The sequence below is a fragment of the Gossypium arboreum genome, chromosome 2 (assembly GCF_025698485.1).
Source record: "Gossypium arboreum isolate Shixiya-1 chromosome 2, ASM2569848v2, whole genome shotgun sequence".
Classification (NCBI taxonomy): Eukaryota; Viridiplantae; Streptophyta; class Magnoliopsida; order Malvales; family Malvaceae; genus Gossypium; species Gossypium arboreum.
Window position 1 is genome coordinate 68,458,895 of NC_069071.1, and position 18,507 is coordinate 68,477,401.

Genomic DNA, 18,507 nt, shown 5'->3' on the forward strand with positions numbered 1-18,507 from the left:
GTGCTAGGGTTGAAGGATTGATATTCGGTGTGTACTCCTCTATTTGAATCGTACCTCATCACTGGATGTACCTGAGTAGAACCATACAAACTGTCAATCTTTTTATTTAAAAGTTCTACTTAGTTAGACAGCATATTAACCACATCGAGGTTGAAAACACCGGCTACCTTTGTCAACTTTATTCTCATGACTTGCCACTGATAGTTATTCAGTGACATCTTTTCAATAAAGTCATAAGCCTCTTCAGGTGTTTTGTTATTCAAAGTTCCACTAGTGGCTGCGTCGATAAGTTGCCTTGTTAAGGGGTTCACGCCGTTGTAAAACGTCTGAACCTACAGCCATAGAGATAACCCATGGTGAGGGCACCTTCTTAATAGATCCTTGTATCTCTCCCATGGATCATAGAGTGTTTCTAGATCCATCTGCACAAAAGAAAAGATATCATTCCTCAACTTAGCCGTTTTAGCCGGCGAAAAATATTTAAGTAAGAATTTTTCAGTCATTTGTTCCCAAGTAGTGATTGACCCTCGTGGTAACGAGTTCAACCACTATTTAGCTTTGTTCCTCAATGAAAAGGGGAACAATCGAAGGCGAATGGCATCATCAGAAATGCCATTGATCTTAAAAGTGTCGCAAAACTCCAGAAAATTCGCCAAATGAATGTTTGGATCCTCGTCCTGCAAACCATCAAACTGAACAAACTATTGTATCATTTGAATTGTGTCAGGTTTCAATTCAAAATTATTTGCAGCAATAACAAGTCTAACTATACTCGATTCGGCTCCTGTCAAAGTAGGTTTAGCATAATCATACATAGTATGAGGAGCAAGATTCTGATTTATTGGATCTGCTGTAACCACAGGAGGAAGTTGATTATTCTAATTTTCAGCCATCTCCTTGGTTGTATTATGGATATCTTCCTCTTGTCCTTCTTCTATGTTTCTTAGGTTTTGCCTTATTTCTCTTCAGTTTTTGCGAGCTGTGCTTTCAATCTCACTGGCCAAAAGTAATGGTCCTGACGAGTTTCTTCTAGTCATAAACTATAAAAACCTGTCAGAAGAAAACAAAATAAAATTTAGTAAAATTAACAAAACTAAGATAAAATTTAAATTGCAATAAAATTAATGGCTAAAGTAATAAAAACTAAGCATTCCTAATATTTTAGTTCCCTGGCGACGGCGCCAAAAACTTGATGTGATGTCTCGTGATAAGTTTTATATTTATGATTGATCGTACTTGAAAACTAACTATTATCACGATGAAGGCAAGCTCACCTATCGAACAATATTATAGTTTATAGCAAGACCAGAATGTCGAACCCACAGGAACTAAAAGTACTAATGTTAACTTTCTTTTTATTATCTAGCCTAAAAATAAGGGGATTTACTTTATCTAAACTAACTAACTAAACTAAGAATGTACAGGAAGAAAATTGGGGAAATACTTTTGGGAAAACTGATTGATTTGGACAATACCCAAGGGAAAATCCACCTAGACTTCACTTGTTACTTGACTCTGAACCAGACGATTTATTCACTTGACTCTATCCGTAGAAATCCCTAAGTTATATTATTATCTCTCTCGAGACTAACAACTTCTAACCCTAGGTTGATTAATTGAAATCTATTTCTAATTAAAACCCCTAGTGTTGCATTAACTTGATCTATGGATTCCTTTATTAGGTTTGACCCTAATCCGGAAGATTTATGTCGCCCTATGTCTAGTGGGGCAATCAACTCTGCTTAATTATGTTGGATCTACTCCTAGATAAGGACTTTTGCTCCTCTAAATAAGCACATCAAAACTTGAATCAATATCTTGGAATATTAAAACAAGAATTAAGAACACATAATTAAGAACAAATAAAGTATTTATCATACAATTTCAGAAAATAATAACAAGATCCGTCTTAGGTTTCATTCCCCTTAGGTATTTAGGGGATTTAGTTCATATGTGTAAAAGGAAACATCTCAGAAGAATAAAAACAAAACATAAAGAAAACCCAAAAAACCATGAAGGAAATTGAAAGGAGATCTTCAGTCTTGAAGGAGAATCCAGCTTCTGAGATGGATCAATTATTTTCTTTGAGTAATTCCTTACCTTCTACTCCGTGTGTCTTTTCTAGGTACCTCTTGGGGTGTTTATATAGGCTTTAGAATGCTTCAAAACCCTCAAGAGTGGCCTTTTCCGAATAGGACTGGACTTTGGCTCGACAGGGACACCCCCGTGTAAGGTGGCTTAGACCGTGTTTAGAGTCTGCTAAATAGACACGGGCGTGTGAACTACCTGTGTGAGGAAGTCCAGACCGTGTTGATTTCCCACGTTGACCCATTTTCTCGTTTCTCGCTCTTTTTACTCTCCTATTCTCACCTAAGTATAAAACATTAAATTAAAGGATTAGGAGCATCGAATTCCACAAATCTGATGATAATTCATCCAAAAATATGCTAAGCATGGGATAAAAATATGTATAAATTACGACTTATCAGAACAGTTGTTGTGGTGCAATAAAGGTGATGCTCCTTCTGAGGCGACGACGGATTTCATTATTAAACAACTCATTAATAACTACAACTATTACCGCGCCAACCAAGTTTGACCTCTACTTTGCTCGAACTGTAACGCCCCGTACCCGAGACCGATGCCGGAGTCGAACACGAGGTGTTAACGGACTTAATTCATTTACTTACACAGTTCATTTATAAATTTCCAGACAAGCTGGTTAACTGCATCACAGTCACTTTAAAAAACATATCTCAAGTTCCAAAGCTCAAAAACTGATTCTGTAAATTTTCCCTGAAACTATACTCATATATCCATCTACAAGTTTTTTTCTAGAATTTTTAGTCGGTCCAATTAGTACATTTTATTAGTTAAAGTCTCCCCTGTTACAGGGTTCGACTACTCTGACTTTCATGCATTACGACTTAGATATCTCCCTGTACAGGGCTTCAATACTTATGCCATTTGTTTCTAAAGAAACTAGACTCGAAAAGGAATCTGTACATATAGGGAATGACTTCTAATTATCTCTGGTTAATTTATAGTGAATTTCCAAAGTCATAACAGGGGATACAGAAATCACTCCGGCCCTGTTTCACGAAAACTTAAACATCTCTTAAAATACGGCTCATATGATCGTTTCGTTTCTTCCATATGAAGATAGACTCATCAGGTAAGATTACATAATTTATTCACTATTTAATTCCATTCCTACTATTTTTAGTGATTTTTCAAATTCACATCACTGCTGCTGTCAGCATCTGTTTTTAAGGTAGACTTTACCTATTTCATGGTTTTCCATGAATCAACTAGCCATTTGTCGTACATAGCACCAAAATGATCGTGATTAACCATTCCAATGGCTAATCGTTACCAAGCATTTCCATACCACTCAATGAACAATATACAAAATGATTATAATGCTATGCTCAAAATATATAAGCCATTTTCGCATGGCTATCCAAATATATACAATACCAAAAGGTACATGACTAACAACAAAAGGGCAGTCCTATACATGCCATTATCAGAGTTCAACTAAAAGAGTACCAAAAAGGCCTTTGATAGTGGGAATGACTTCGAATTTGACACTCCCAAGTCCGATAGCTGATGAAAAAAATCTATAAAATAGAGAATCAAAGCAACGGAATAAGCATTTAATGCTTAGTAAGTTTTGAATAATGAAATTATGCACAACTAAGGTATAGCGTTCGTATGACTAAATGAATAATTGCATATACACATATTCTCAAAATCATACTTACTTCACATTTCAACCCTTATATTCATACACAGGGGATCAACTTAACTAAAGACCAGAAGCTTGTTAATCAATTGAGCGAATACTATTTAAAAGGAATCAACTATTCCAATGCACATACGAAACATACCTCATCGTTTGGATTTTAAGAGCATATTAATTGAAATTATTACAGCAAGATCGCTCATTCTCCAAACCCAAGTACATTCGGTTTTAGCCGGATACAGCTACTCGCTTAAATGCCTTCGGGACTTAGCCCGGATATAGTAACTCGTACAAAGGCCTTCGGGACTTAGCCCGGATATAGTAACTCGCACAAATGCCTTCGGGACTTAGCCCGGATATAGTAACTCGCACAAATGCCTTCGGGACTTAGCCCGGATATAGTAACTCGCACAAATGCCTTCGGGACTTAGACCGGATATAGTAACTCGCAAAAATGCCTTCGGGACTTAGCCCGGTTATAATCCAAATATTCATGCACATATCAACAAATCATGACACATCTCTATTTCATTTTCATAACTAGAATTCGAACACAAGTCACTTATCAAGCATTACCATTTTTAGCTCAATAGCCACATACAAAGAGCATGATTTTGATTTGCTTATAACATGATCTCCATACACATTCGGCTACCGGTCATAAGTATAAACTAATCACCTCAATATATAATTCAAGTAGAATCATTATATCTCTGTTTATTTGTTATGCTATATGTCATGACTTAATCAAATCATAAACTAAGTTCCATTACTCGAAAACTTACCTCGGATGTTGTCGAACGACTTCAACAGCTATTCAATTACTTTTTCCTTCCCTTTATCGGATTTAGTTCCCCTTTGCTCTTGAGCTTAATTTAACAAATAAATTGATTTAATCATCTTGAACATCAAGAGAAATTCAAGGTACTTAGTCCATACATATATATTAGACATTAGAGTCATATTTATGAAATCATGAACCAAATTCAACATATTTGGCTAATATTCTCCTTGAGCCGATTATCTAAGTCAAGATAGAATCATCATTATGCTTGCCTATAACCGAATACATGTAACACCAATTTATCTATTCATTCATGTGTGCATCTTATTTAAGCATGTATATCTACAATCGAATACATCATATAAATATCTATGAATTCACTCAAACAATCCCAATACAACACATGGTGCTCAAACCATTATTCAAATTCAAAACTCGGCTAGTACACATATATACACTAGCAATCAAATACTAACATTTGCACTTCACCTTAATAGCTAGCTTAGCAAACCTTAATTTAACATATAATTGTTCATAACACAATTAAAGCATCCTCTCCATTCCATCAATTTAAAACACATACATTGCCCAATAATATCCAAAATCATATTCGGCCTTAGTACACACTTGTTAGCCAATTTTTCTCCATTTAGTAACTAATGCACATATGTGCTCATTTGCTAGACTCTACTTCACCTAACTACCATTTATCTCTTCCATTTACTACCATAGCCGAATGTTATAACCCAAGCCACACATATTGTTCCTTAAGGCCCTTCAATGACCACATTCGGCACCCCTTAAGAACAACCCAATTTCAACCTTCAAGAAGGAAGAAAAAAAAATATATGTACTAAGAGCTTCAAACTACTTGGCCGAATATCAAACCTCCAATCAATCAAAATTTAATCTATGGAATGAATAGAACTTGAACTAACCACCTTCTTTATACATAATTTTCCAAGAATTTCAAGTTACTTACCTCTTCCTAATCCTCACCCAAGCCGAACATGAAGCAAGAGAACTCCTTTCTTCTTCCTTTCTCCTTAGAATTTTCGGCCAAAGATGTTAAAGGATGAACACTTTTTTTTTTCTTTTCTTTGTTTTCATCACCCTTCATCTCCTTATTTTATTACTAACCCTTTTATTTTATTATTTCTAACATAAAACATTAACACAACATGTTTATAATATGTTATGACCCATAGCATGGCCGGCCACTAGCTCAAATTTTGGGTAATTTGACATGCAAACCCATCATTTTTATAACATGCATTAATAGGCCACTTTACATTTGCCTAGCACATTTCTAAATTTTCTCACATAAGTCCTATTTACTAAAATTCACTTACAATTAACAAAATTCAAATATGAAATTTTCACACATGTATATATACATATAATAAGCATCAAATATGACGGTTAATTATTTTTATGACTCAGTTTTGTGGTCCCGAAACCACTTCCCGACTAGGGTCACATTAGGGCTGTCACAACTCTCCCCCACTTTATGAAATTTTCATCCCCAAAAATCTTACCGGTAAATAAGTTTGGGTAACGTTCTTTCATAGAGTTCTCGGTTTCCCAAGTAGCTTCTTCGATCCCGTGTTTGAGCCATAATACCTTTACTAACGGAACCTTTTTGTTTCGTAACTCTTTCACTTCACGAGCTAGGATACGAATTGGTTCTTCTTCATAACTCATATCAGATTGAATTTGAACCTCTGATGGATTAATTATGTGCGATGGATCAGATCTATAACGTCAAAGCATCGAAACATGAAAGACGTCGTGAATCTTTTCAAGTTCAGGGGGTAAAATCAATCTATACGCAACTGGACCAACTCGTTCAGATATTTCATATGGCCCGATGAACCTCGGACTCAATTTGCCCTTACGCCCAAATCTGAGTATCTTTTTCCAAGGTGAAACTTTAAGGAACACTTTGTCTCCCACCTGATACTCAATGTCTTTTCATTTCAAATCCGCGTACGACTTCTGACGATCTGTGGCTACCTTCAGACTTTCACGGATTACTTTTACTTTCTGTTCAGCATCTTTAATCAAATCAACTCTGAAAATTTTACTTTCACCGAGCTCGGTCCAAAACAATGGTGTACGACATTTACGACCGTACAAAGCCTCGTAAGGTGCCATCTTAATACTTGATTGAAAACTATTGTTGTAAGCGAATTCAATCAAAGGTAAATACCGTTCCCATGAACCACTAAACTCAAGGATGCAACATCTCAACATATCCTCGAGTATCTGAATTATCCGCTCGGATTGACCATCGGTTTGTGGATGAAAAGCGGTGCTAAAATGCAACTTGGTACCCAAAGCTTCTTGCAATTTCTTCCAAAATCGCGAGGTGAATCTCGGATCTCTATCCGACACAATAGAAATAGGTACCCCGTGTAATCTTACAATCTGAGAAACATACAATTCAGCTAGTTTATCCAGTGAATAATCCGTACGTACGGGAATAAAATGAGCCGATTTAGTCAATCTATCAACAACAACCCAAATCGCATCTTACTTAGTTGCCGACAATGGCAACCTAGATACAAAATCCATCGTGACTCGATCCCATTTCCATTCAGGTATCATGATCGGCTGAAGTAAACCTGTAGGCACTTGATGTTCCGCTTTCACTTGTTGACATATTAAACACTTCGAAACAAAATCGGAAATGTCTTGTTTCATACCATGCCACCAAAACTAACGTCTCAGATCGTTGTACATTTTCGTACTCCCCGGGTGAATTGACATTTGGCTACAATGAGCTTCGTTCAGAATCATTGAAATGAGTTCTGAATTTCTTGGAACACACAAACGACTTCTGAACCTCAAACAATCGTCATCATCAATTTGAAACTCTGATTCCATATTCGGAACACATTCAGCCCGTTTTGCAACTAATTCATCATCGACTTTCTGAGCTTCACGAATTTGATGAATCAACAATGGTCTAGCCTTTAATTCTGCTACTAACACATTGTCGGATAGAACAGACAAGTGTACATTCATCGCTTCGTAAAGCAAACGGTGATTTATGACTTAAAGCATCCGCAACCACATTAGCCTTTCCGAGTGATAGTCAATGACAAGCTCATAATCTTTTAACAACTCAAGCCAACGTCTTTGTCGCAGATTCAAGTCTCTTTGAGTCATCAGATATTTGAGACTTTTGTGATCTGAATATACATGGCACTTCTCACCAAATAAGTAGTGTCGCCATATTTTCAAAGCAAATACGATGGCAGCCAGTTCGAGATCATGGGTAGGATAATTTTTCTCATGTGGCTTCAATTGCCTCGACGCATAAGCTACAACTCGACCTTCTTGCATCATTACACAACCCAACCCAAGTAAGGATGCGTCACTGTAAATGACAAACTCCTTGCCTGATTCGGGCTGCACTAGTACTGGAGCTTCAGTCAAATGAGTTTTCAATTGATTGAAACTTTTCTGACACTTTTCTGTCCATTCAAACTTAACATCTTTCTGAAGTAGTTTTGTTATTGGTGTGGCTATCATCGAGAAACCCTTTACAAAGCGTCTGTAGTAACCGGCAAGTCCCAAGAAGCTCCGAACTTCAGTGATATTTCTCGGAGGCTTCCAGTTAAGTATGGCTGAAATTTTGCTCGGATCAACTCGAATACCCGATGCAGATACCACATGACCCAAAAAGCTAACTTCTCTCAACCAGAATTCACATTTACTGAACTTGGCATATAACTGCTTATCCCGTAAAATCTGCAACACTAATTTCAGGTGCTCAGCATGTTCGGTCTCATCTCTTGAATAGACCAAGATGTCATCAATAAACACAACTACAAATCGCTCCAAATACTGTCTGAAGATCCGATTCATCAAATCCATAAATACCGCAGGGGCATTAGTGAGCCCAAACGGCATTACTAAGAACTCGTAGTGGCCGTATCTCGTTCTGAAAGCAGTTTTGGGTATATCCGAATCTCGAATTTGCAACTGGTAATAACTCGATCTCAAATCTATCTTTGAAAACACTGAGGCTCCCTTTAGTTGATCAAACAAATCATCAATACGCGGTAACGGATATTTATTCTTTATTGTCACTTTATTCAGCTGACCATAGTCGATGCACAACCTCATGGTTCCGTCCTTCTTTTTCACAAACAATACTGGTGCACCCCAAGGTGAGAAACTTGGTCGAGCGAAACCTCTATCCGTCAACTCTTGCAACTGAGCTTTCAACTCTTTTAACTCGGTTGGTGCCATACGATACGGAGCTATCGAAATCGGTGTAGTCCCAGGTACAAGCTCAATACCAAACTCTACCTCCCGAACAGGTGGTAAACCCGGTAATTCTTCAAGAAAAACATCCAGATATTCACAAACCACCGGCACAGATTCAGGCTTCTTTTCTAACTCTTTGTCATCAAGTACATATGCAAGGTATGCTTCACACCCCTTTCTTACATATTTCTGAGCCAACATCGATGATATTACAGCTGGCAACCCATTCAAGTCAGTAGACTCAACTCGGATTATCTCGTTATTTACACACCTCAAATCAATGGTTTTCTTTTGCAATTTACAATTGCATCATGTACTGATCAACCAATACGTCTGAGGATAACATCAAATTCATCAAACAAGTAAAAGCATCAAATCACCGAAAAGCAGAACCTCGGATTACTAGGGGACATTTCTTACACACTTTGTCAACAAGTACATAACGACCCAAGGGATTTGACACTCGAATTACGAACTCAGTAGACTCAACAAGTAAAGTCTTACTGGATGCTAAGGTTTCACATATATAAGAATGAGTAGAACCAGGGTCAATCAAAGCAATCACATTAGTATCAAAGAGAGTAAAAGTACCGGTAATAACATCTGGCGAGGAAGCATCCTCGCGTGCGCGTATAGCATAAGCTCTAGCAGGAGCACGAGCCTCAGATCTGGTTGTAGCATCTCTAGATCCTCGCTTACCGCCACTAGCATTGCCCGTATTTCTAGATGGTCTACCCCGAGCAGTAGTAGCACCCAGTTTCCCACTCTGATTTACATTCTGTTCAGACAATCTTGGGCAATCTTTAATAAAGTGGTCAACTGATCCGCACTTGTAACAGGAGTGGTCATGGAATCTACAACTCCCCGAATGCCATTTACCACAATGCTGGCACTTCGTTCTGTCTCGACGATCATTTCCAACACTGGCGACCGAAGTGACTCGTGCACTCACAGGGGGTCGATCACGATCTCGTCTAGAAAAGCCCAAAGTGTCTCTAGATCGGCCTAAATCATCTCTAAATTTCTTCGATGACTGTTGAAAGGGCTTTCCAGAAGATCTCTTCTGAAACTCCTTTGCTCCCATATCGACTTTACTTTTCTCCTCATCGAGCTCTTGACTTTGCAAGCTCGCTCAACAAGTACCACAAATTCTCGGATTTCTAAAATGCCAACATACGACTTTATATCATCGTTCAGTCCATCTTCGAAACGTTTACACATCACAGCTTCTGAAGAAATGCATTCTCGAGCGTACCAACTAAGCCTTACAAACTTTCGTTCATAATCAGTAACCGACATGGAACCTTGTTTAAGTTCAAGAAATTCTTTCCGTTTTTTATCAATGAATCTCTGACTGATATACTTTTTACGAAACTCGGTTTGGAAAAACTCCCAAGTTACTTGCTCTCTGGGCACAACAGAAATCAACGTATTCCACCAATAGTAGGCAGAATCACGTAGCAAGGAGATAGTACACTTTAGGCATTCATCGGGTGTGCAAGATAGTTCATCAAGTACCCGAATAGTGTTGTCCAACCAAAATTCAGCTTGCTCGGCATCGTCGCTGTCTGTAGCTTTAAATTCAGTAGCCCCATGTTTTCAGATTCTGTCAACTAGGGGCTTATTTGACCTTATTTGGTCAGTTACCGGAGGTATTGCAGGTGCGGGGGTTGTATTAGTCGGGAATGGAGGTTGTGGAACAGCCGTATTAGTTCGAATATATTGATTAAACCATTCGTTCATCACGCTATAAAAAGCCTGTCTAGCTTCGTCATTCTGATTACTAGCAATAGGTGAGAGTCCACCGTATTGTCCCTTGTCTTGGGAGCAAGCGCTACACTCTCAAGATCATCAGCTACCTCTCGGTTGGGATCGGGATCCATTACTATAAGTAAACACATTTTAACTGTCAGAAATCACCACACTATCAAATAAACACACAATGGCATGTATAGCTAGACCCGAACGTAGTACGGTAGTCCTAGAATCGACTAAACCGTAGCTATGATACCAATAATATTGTAACGCCCCGTACCCGAGACCGTCGCCGGAGTCGAACACGAGGTGTTAACGGACTTAATTCATTTACTTCCACAGTTCATTTATAAATTTCCAGACAAGCTAGTTAACTGCATCACAGTCACTTTAAAAATCATATCTCGAGTTCCAAAGCTTGAAAACTGATTCCATAAATTTTCCCTAAAACTAGACTCATATATCCATCTACAAGTTTTTTTCTACAATTTTTGGTCGGGCCAATTAGTACAGTTTATTAGTTAAAGTCTCCCCTATTACAGGGTTCGACTACTCTGACCTTCATGCATTACAACTTATATATCTCCCTGTACAGGGCTTCAATACTTATGGCGTTTGTTTCTAAAGAAACTAGACTCGAAAAGGAATCTGTACATATAGGGCATGACTTCTAACTATCTTTGGTTAATTTATAGTGAATTTCCAAAATCAGAACAGGGGATCTAGAAATCACTCTGGCCCTGTTTCACAAAAACTTAAACATCTCTTAAAATACGGCTTATATGATCGTTTCGTTTCTTCCATATGAAGATAGACTCATCAAGGTTCGATTACATAATTTATTTACTATTTAATTCCATTCCTACTATTTTTAGTGATTTTTCAAATTCACATCACCGCTCCTGTCAGCATCTGTTTTTAAGGTAGACTTTACCTATTTCATGGTTTTCCATGAATCAACTAGCCATTTGTCGTACATAGCACCAAAATGATCGTGATTAACCATTCCAATGGCTAATCGTTACCAAGCATTTCCATACCACTCAATGAACAATATACAAAATGATTATAATGCTATGCTCAAAATATATAAGCCATTTTCGCATGGCTATCCAAATATATACAATACCAAAAGGTACATGACTAACAACAAAAGGGCAGTCCTATACATGCCATTATCAGAGTTCAACTAAAAGAGTACCAAAAAGGCCTTTGATAGTGTGGATGACTTCGACTTTGACACTCCCGAGTCCGATAGCTGACGAAAAAAATCTATAAAACAGAGAATCAAAGCAACGGAATAAGCATTTAATGCTTAGTAAGTTTTGAATAATGAAATTATGCACAACTAAGGTATAGCGTTCGTATGACTAAATGAATAATTGCATATACACATATTCTCAAAATCATACTTACTTCACATTTCAACCTTTATATTCATACACAGGGGATCAACTTAACTAAAGACCGGAAGCTTGTTAATCAATTGAGCGAATACTATTTAAAAGGAATCAACTATTCCAATGCACATACGAAACATACCTCATCGTTTGGATTTTACGAGCATATTAATTGAAATTATTACAGCAAGATCGCTCATTCTCCAAACCCAAGTAAATTCGGTTTTAGCCGGATATAGCTACTCGCTCAAATGCCTTCGGGACTTAGCCCGGATATAGTAACTCGCACAAAGGCCTTCGAGACTTAGCCCGGATATAGTAACTCGCACAAATGCCTTCGGGACTTAGTCCGGATATAGTAACTCGCACAAATGCCTTTGGGACTTAGCCCGGATATAGTAACTCGCAAAAATGCCTTCGGGACTTAGCCCGGTTATAATCCGAATATTCATGCACATATCAATAAATCATGACACATCTATATTTCATTTTCATAACTAGAATTCGAACACAAGTCACTTATCAAGCATTACCATTTTCAGCTCAATAGCCACATACAAAGAGCATGATTTTGATTTGCTTATAACATGATCTCCATACACATTCGGCTACCCGTCATAAGTATAAACTAATCACCTCAATATATAATTCAAGTAGAATCATTATATCTCCGTTGATTTGTTATGCTATATGTCATGACTTAATCAAATCATAAACTAAGTTCTATTACTCGAAAACTTACCTCAGATGTTGTCGAACGACTTCAACGACTATTCAATTACTTTTTCCTTCCCTTTATCGGATTTAGTTCCCCTTTGCTCTTGAGCTTAATTTAACAAATAAATTGATTTAATCATCTTGAACATCAAGAGAAATTCAAGGTACTTAGTCCATATATATATATTAGACATTAGAGTCATATTTATGAAATCATGAACCAAATTCAACATATTTGGCTAATATTCTCCTTGAGCCGATTATCTAAGTCAAGATAGAATCATCATTATGCTTGCCTATAACCGAATACATGCAACACCAATCTATCTATTCATTCATGTGTGCATCTTATTTAAGCATGTATATCTACAATCGAATTCATCATATAAATATCTATGAATTCACTCAAACAATCTCGATACAACACATGGTGCTCAAACCATTATTCAAATTCAAAACTCGGCTAGTACACATATATACACTAGCAATCAAATACTAACATTTGCACTTCACCTTAATAACTAGCTTAGCAAACCTTAATTTAACATATAATTGTTCATAACACAATTAAAGCATCCTCTCCATTCCATCAATTTAAAACACATACATTGCCCAATAATATCCAAAATCATATTCGGCCTTAGTACACACTTGTTAGCCGATTTTTCTCCATTTAGTAACTAATGCACATATGTGCTCATTTGCTAGACTCTACTTCACCTAACTACCATTTATCTCTTCCATTTACTACCATGGCCGAATGTTATAACCCAAGCCACACATATTGTTCCTTAAGGCCCTTCAATGACCACATTCGGCACCCCTTAAGAACAACCCAATTTCAACCTTCAAGAAGGAAAAAAATATATATGTATATATGCACTAAGAGCTTCAAACTACTTGGCCGAATATCAAACCTCCAATCAATCAAAATTTAATCTATGGAATGAATAGAACTTGAACTAACCACCTTCTTTATACATAATTTTCCAAGAATTTCAAGGTACTTACCTCTTCCTAATCCTCATCCAAGCCGAACATGAAGCAAGAGAACTCCTTTCTTCTTCCTTTCTCCTTAGAATTTTCGGCCAAAGATGTTAAAGGATGAACACTTTTTTTTCTTTTCTTTTCTTTGTTTTCATCACCCTTCATCTCTTTATTTTATTACTAACCCTTTTATTTTATTATTTCTAACATAAAACATTAACACAACATGTTTATAATATGTTATGACCCATAGCATGGCCGGCCACTAGCTCAAATTTTGGGTAATTTGACATGCAAACCCATCATTTTTATAACATGCATTAATAGGCCACTTTACATTTGCCTAGCACATTTCTAAATTTTCTCACATAAGTCCTATTTACTAAAATTCACTTACAATTAACAAAATTCAAATATGAAATTTTCACACATGCATATATACATATAATAAGCATCAAATATGACGGTTAATTATTTTTATGACTCGGTTTTGTGGTCTCGAAACCACTTCCCGACTAGGGTCACATTAGGGCTGTCACAAGAACATTCGCTCTTCACCTGAGAGCCCTATTGTGTCTATCTTGGTGTTAGCCTTCGGATAAGAATGAAAGGTTAAAGATATCGACTACTTGAAAATTGAGAAAAAAATTACGTTGATTAAATTGAAAGACCCCAGATTTTTTTCGTATGATTATGACCTCAATCTTATGTATGGAATATATAGGGCATCATTTGCGTGTATTCAAAAAGCTTGAACTCCTGACTACGTAACGACCGTCACCTGCCCCTCCCAGTTATACTCGAACCCGTGGCCGCATCACGACCGTCGACTTGGATCTCCACCAAGACTTCTACCCCTAATCGTATCAAACATTATTACCCCGAAACATGATTTCCCCACAATAGATTTCTAAGGTGATGGTTCTATCCTGCCATGACCTATGAAATGTATGTGTTTTGAGGCACATTGTAACATCCTTAACCCCTCAAATCTACTTATGAACTTTGTCGTTTCAATCGAAAACCCTAAACCCTTTCAAAAATACCGTAAACCTTAAACCATAAAACCTAAATCCCCAAACCCCAAAATTCTAGCCTTAAAAAATTATAAACCCTAACTCTAGGAGAGATAAAGAGAAAACGTGCCCAACTAGACACACTTTCCCTTTCTCTCTCCTAAAAATAGTTTATTTCCCTAAATAAAAAAAATGACCTAAGGGCCTAATTAAAAAAGCGACTTTTTTTTTTAAATTTAGCCTAAAATTATATTAATTTTTCATAATAAAAGCTGCATACATGAACCCATATATTATGTGGTAGATGTTAGTTATACAAATACAAAAGGTTTTTTTTGCACCATATCATGGGGTATGATACTAGTTAAGATAATAAAGCCAGACACAAGCATCAAAAACGGCTTGCAAACTTTTTAATTTGATACATTCAAATGTTCAAAATGTGATTAAGAGGACATTTGTTGTTCTAAACAAAGAGTTCTCATATTAACATCATCTCAATATAACATAAAAAAAACAAGGTCAGATCATACTAGCATGTTGCATACTTCATAACTTTATTTGTAGGCGAAATTAAAATATGACATATGTAATTAGAATGTAATTAAAATCTGTTAGTCAAACATGTTTGAGAAATTACAATTCTTTGTTATTATAATAAAATCATTCTATTACTCGTGTTGTCTAAATATAACTTTAATTTTATTTTTCAACAATATGTAATGATATTTTTCGGTGAACATGTACTAAAAGACAAATAATGATAAGAAAAGGAATACAATTAATGAGTGAGCTTTGTGTTTTTCAAATCATGAACATTTATTTTATTGCAATTTAAATTTTATCTTTGTTTTGTTAGTTTTACTAAATTTTCTTTTGTTTTCTTCTGACAGGTTTCTATAGTTTATGACTAGAAGAAATCCGTCAGGACCATTACTTTTTAACAGTGAGATTGAAAGAACAGCTTGCAAAAACTGAAGAGAAATAAGGCGAAACCTAAGAAACATAGAGGAAGGACAAGAGGAAGATATCCATAATACAACCGAGGAGATGGCTGAAAATCAAAATAATCAGCTTCCTCCTGTGGTTGCTCCAGATCCAATAAGGGTTACTTATTCAATTTTTCAAAGAAAAGGGTAAAGTATTCAATTATTTAATTCCCAACCTAAATATTATTTTTTATTTACTTATTCAATTTTTAAAATGAAATATTTTAGTTAATTTTTTCTATTAGCTTAATATCAAATTTAGGTTTACACAATGTATCAATTTGATCATAAATCTAAAAATTTCAATAAATTTAGTTCTCAATATTTACAAAATTTGTCATTTTAATTTTAGTTCTAAAATTATCAAAAATTTTAAAAATATTTTTATATTTACTTATTAATTTTTTTATAATTTATATTTATCTTTTCTCATCAACCTTGATCATTTTTCATCAACCAAACATGTGAAAAACCTAGAAATTAAAGGTATTTTTTATTCAGTCTATTTTGATTTAGTCCCTTTTCTTTTGCTACATTGTTCATCTCAAATGCCTAATTAAAATCTAGAAATAAGCTAAAAATATTAACAAATTTAGAAATTTATAAAATGGTTGGTTTGACGACACCAACTCGTTTTAGTCTTTGCTATAGAGATAATGTCAGTTTTAGGCTCTAGTGTTCTCATATTTTTATCATTTCTAGCACAAGCATTGGAGAGAGATTGTAGGTCAAGACCATGCATTTGATATTTCCAACTTCGTCAATTGAATGGAAGAAAGAATAAAGTGGAAGATACTATTGAAAGTTACTTTGGGTACAAAATTCTTAAAAATATATTTATGTTTTTTATTTTTTATAATTTATATTTACTTTTTAAAAGTTTTAAGACTTCTTAAAATATTTTTTATAACTAGGACTAAAATAATAAATCTTGTAAACATTGAGGGTTGAATTTGTTAAAGTTTTTTTTTATTTATGATCAAACTGATAGAATGCGTAAACATTGGAGGACTAAATTTGCCATTAGAATAATAAAAAAACACATGTTAAACTTCCATTAGGCAACTAACAAAAAGAATAACTAAAATAGAATAAACTAAATAGTTTACAAATTACTTTATCCAATAGAAGAAAAAATAAGGAAAAAGGTTGTGATTTTTATTTTAGTAAGGTAGATTAAAATATAAGTATAAGGTTGAGAAATATTTGATTTGATTATCTTTTTCATGGTTGACATTACAGTTGTGATTAGACTTGTTCATGGGTCGGACTGTCTATATGAAAAGTGGGAAGATTTGGGCAAAAATATAGGCTCGAGAAATGGGCTTGGACAAAAAATAAGGCTTGTTTTCTAAATGGGTCGGGCCTTGGATAAGTCTTTTTTGTTCGAGCCCAGCCCAAAATGAATTTGCAAAAAAAAATTGTTGTTTTTTTTACTATTTTGTCATTGTTTTTTTCATTGTTTTGCTATCATATCGCTATTATATTGCTACTATTTTGTTGTTATTCTTTGAATATTATATAACTCTTATTTTATTATTAATTTTGCTATTATTGCATTTGCTTGCTAAGTTATAATTATCTTAATGTTATTTAAGTATAAAGACCTTTTTTATGTATTGTGAATTTATTGGGAAACATTTATTTTAATGTTTTTAGTGTATTTGACGTATTATATTTTATAAAATTTATTTTATATAAAAATAACATAAAAATTTTAATACGGGCGGCTGAGTCGGGCTTGGGAAAAATTTTAGGCTCATTTTTTGGGTCGGGCCTAGATCTAGAAAATGAGCCTAAAATTTTTACTTGACCCAACCCATCGACAACTCTAGTTGTGACCATTATTTTTGTTAAATTATAAAAAATAATAATTTATTAATTTGTTTAATCGTTAGTGGTAATATACTTTCTATAACTTGTGGAACTTACAATCGATGAACCATTTTGTAAAGCTAGACAAAGTGGATGGAATGAGATGAATGTGATGGGTTTAAGACTCCGACATACTATTTTGTAAATTCGGAAAATTGAAAACCCTTTCTAAACTTGAGATTCAGTTTATAGAGGTAGTGTTGATTTCAGTCGTTAAACACTAACATTAAAGTTGAAAGCAAAATCTCAAAAGAAATTCTTCAAAACTCAACTAAGGTACGCAGCTAGCAAGATAACAAAGAAAAATTGACCATCGACTTCACATAGGAGGAGCGGCACAAGTGAGTTAATTAGGATAGTTAAATATTGGAATTTTCAATTAAGTACCTTTAGTTTTAATTTCCAAAATTCCCTTGATTCATTAGGCTTCTATTATGTTGATAAAAAAAAAAAAACATAATCTATTTCAATTAAGAAACGAGAGTAACAATGACATCTAGCAACTTAAAATGATAACCTTTAACTATTGAAAGAGTCAAAGTAGTTTTCCACGTAGCTTTTCAATGCCTAATATTTATATGTAATTTGATCCTTCCATCATTTATTTAGAATAAATTAAAAAGTATGACACGTATCTATCTTTGTTTATTCATATTAGTCTTGTAACTAATAATATTAGCACAACCTAATCAAGGACTTGTGGTCAATACAAGTCAAGATCGTACAAGATATGTCTCATCATATCACTTTGGGTGATAGATCTTCTTTGGACCACTCCACTGACTTTGTATACCTTATGACATACTCTAAACATCATACCTTAACCATTTGTCAATGCACACTTATTTTGTGATGAATAAAAGTAAGGCACTCAACATTAGGGGTGAGCAAAACTCGATTCGATTCGAAAAAATCGAAAAAAAATTCGAATTTCGAATTATTCGAATCGAGTTAA

The 18,507-nt window shown here is 35.2% G+C and overlaps 1 non-coding gene across 1 annotated transcript; it reads left to right on the forward strand.

Annotated features, from left to right (window-relative positions):
- Positions 1–348: 348 nt before the first annotated feature.
- On the forward strand, positions 349–455 carry LOC128289809 (small nucleolar RNA R71). The gene has a single exon (XR_008279453.1). It is a non-coding gene; the product is annotated as a small nucleolar RNA R71 (small nucleolar RNA).
- Positions 456–18,507: the final 18,052 nt, after the last annotated feature.